This window comes from Octopus sinensis, linkage group LG1, assembly GCF_006345805.1.
Source record: "Octopus sinensis linkage group LG1, ASM634580v1, whole genome shotgun sequence".
Classification (NCBI taxonomy): Eukaryota; Metazoa; Mollusca; class Cephalopoda; order Octopoda; family Octopodidae; genus Octopus; species Octopus sinensis.
In genome coordinates, this window is record NC_042997.1 from 92516693 (window position 1) to 92519216 (window position 2524).

At 37.9% G+C, this 2524-nt stretch overlaps 1 long non-coding RNA gene across 1 annotated transcript in view; it reads right to left on the reverse strand.

Annotated features, from left to right (window-relative positions):
- Positions 1 to 490, reverse strand: part of LOC118763425 — a 12925-nt gene extending 12435 nt beyond the window's left edge. The window contains exon 1 of the long non-coding RNA XR_004999183.1: positions 376 to 490. This is a non-coding gene — a long non-coding RNA (uncharacterized LOC118763425). The remainder of the gene's footprint in view (positions 1 to 375) is intronic.
- Positions 491 to 2524: the final 2034 nt, after the last annotated feature.

Sequence of the window (2524 nt, forward strand, 5' to 3'; positions counted from 1 at the left end):
GTCGGTTAAATAAGTACCAGTTACGCACTGGGGTCGATATAATCGACTTAATCCGTTTGTCTGTCCTTGTTTGTCCCCTCTGTGTTTAGCCCTTGTGGGTAGTAAAGAAATAAGTATTTCGTCTGTCTTTACGTTCCGAGTTCAAATACCGCCGAGGTCGACTTTGCCTTTCATCCTTTCGGGATCGATAAATTAAGTACGAGTTGCATACTGCAGTCGATCTAATCACAACTGGGTCGTTAACTGAAAGAACAGATGGAAGTTGACTCGGACCTTTTTTCGAAGGTCATCACTGGTGACGAAAGCTGGTGCTACGGAATTTGCAGATACGGAAGAGGTGACGAAAACAATGACGGAGGCTTTGAAAGGCACCACTTCGGACAGTGGAAAACGCGTGTGGATCGATGCATTGCTTCAAATGGTGAATCCTTTGAAGGCGATAAAAGTGTAAACATGTAAAACTAAGTGAATAAAATAATATTGCAAAATTTTGGTTTCTTTTGGGTACTCCCTCGTATATATATATATATATATATATATATATATATATTATATATATATATATATATATATATATATATATATTATAATTAATTAGCTGCTGGGGTAGTATTTACTACTGGGGTAGTATTTACATCCGGGTTTAGCGCGCGAGAATGAGGATATTTGAACGTAACTGCAGATATAATCGGCTGTGACATTCGCCTTTGTTCGGCTTCGTGTGAATGTTGGCGTTCGACTCAGCAAATTATATTTTTTGATATACTCTACTGAAGATCCGAAAATGATTATGTAAGTAAAATTACACAATCTATTAACGGTGAAACAATTGTATAGAGTTAATCTATTTTTTCGTTATTTTTCATTTGTCCTGCTCGCTTACATTCTTGGCGCGTTGAACTAATTCTTGAGAACAATTCTTTAGTGGTAGATTCCCTTCGTGGATCTATATCTAGCGTTAGAGTGACTACATGTGGACTCTCTTTCATTACTTGTATATATATATATATATATATATATATATATATATATATATATATATATATATATATATATATACATACACACACACAACAGCCTTCTTTCAGTTTCCGTCAGACAAATACACCCAAAAGGCATTGGTTGACCCGTGGCTGTAGTAGAAGACACTTGCCCAGGGTGCCACACTGTGGGACTGAACCTGGTACCATGTGGTTCGGGAGCAAACTTCTGACCAAACAACCACGCCTCCGCCTATATATATTATATATATATATATATATATATATAATGTATGTGTGTGTGTGTGTTTGTGTGTGTGTGTGTGTTTGTGTGTGTGTGTGTGTGTGAGTGTGTGTGTGTGTATGTATATATGTATAATAATAATGAATATGTATATATTCTAGGCGCAGGAGTGGCTGTGTGGATAGTAGCTTACTTACCAACCACATAGTTCTTGACTCAGTCTCACTGCGTGGCATCTTGGGCAAGTGTCTTCTGTTGTAGCCTCGGGCCGAACAAAACCTTCTGAGTGGATTTAGTAGAGAGAAGCTGTGTGTCTATATTTGTCCCCCACCACCATCGCTCGACAACCGATGTTGGTGTATTTACGTCCCCGTAACTTAGCAGTTCGGCAAAATGGGCCGATAGAATAAGTACTAGGCTTACAGGTAATGATTTTTGGGGTAGATTTGTTAGATTAAAGGCGGTGCTACAGCATGGCCACAGTCAATTGATTGAAACGAGTAAAAGAATAAAAGAACATATATATAATAGTTATTATTTCTACTCTAGGCACAAGGCCTTGAAAATGCTGTGGGAAGGGGGCTAGGCGATTATATGAACTCCAATGCGTAACTGGTACTTATTTCATCAACCTCGTAAGGATGAAAAGCAAAGTCAACCCCCGTGGAATTTGAACTCAGAGCGTAGGATTCCCTCCGGCGTGCTAACGATTCTGCCAGCTCTCCGCCTTATATATAATAATAATAATAATAATAATAATAATAATAATAATAATAATAATAATAGTAGTAGTAATAATAATAATAATAATAATAATAATAATAATATAATAATAATAATAAGTGTGCTAAAGCAACTTTTGTAAGAGGCAAGCTCAGGCAAACAGCTTCTGTTAAATTAGATATTGGCACTACCATCAAGGAACTTGACCCACAAGAAAGTTACAAATACCTAGGAATCAACGAAGGAGATGGTATACATCATGCTACTATGAAGGAAAAAATAAGAAAGGAATACTATAGGAGAATAAGGCTTGTACTGAAGACTGAACTCAACTCCAAAAATTGCATTGAGGCCATTAACACCCTGGCGCTTCCAGTAGTCCAGTACAGTTTTAACATCATTAACTGGAACCTTACGGAACTCCAACGCTTGGACAGGAAGACAAGAAAATTACTGACATCCAAGAGCATGCACCACCCTAAGGCAGATGTAGACCGCTGTACCTACCTAGAAGCAGCGGGAGGAGAGGAATGATGCAATTAGAGCTGTGCTATAAGACCTCTACTGTAGGAATGAA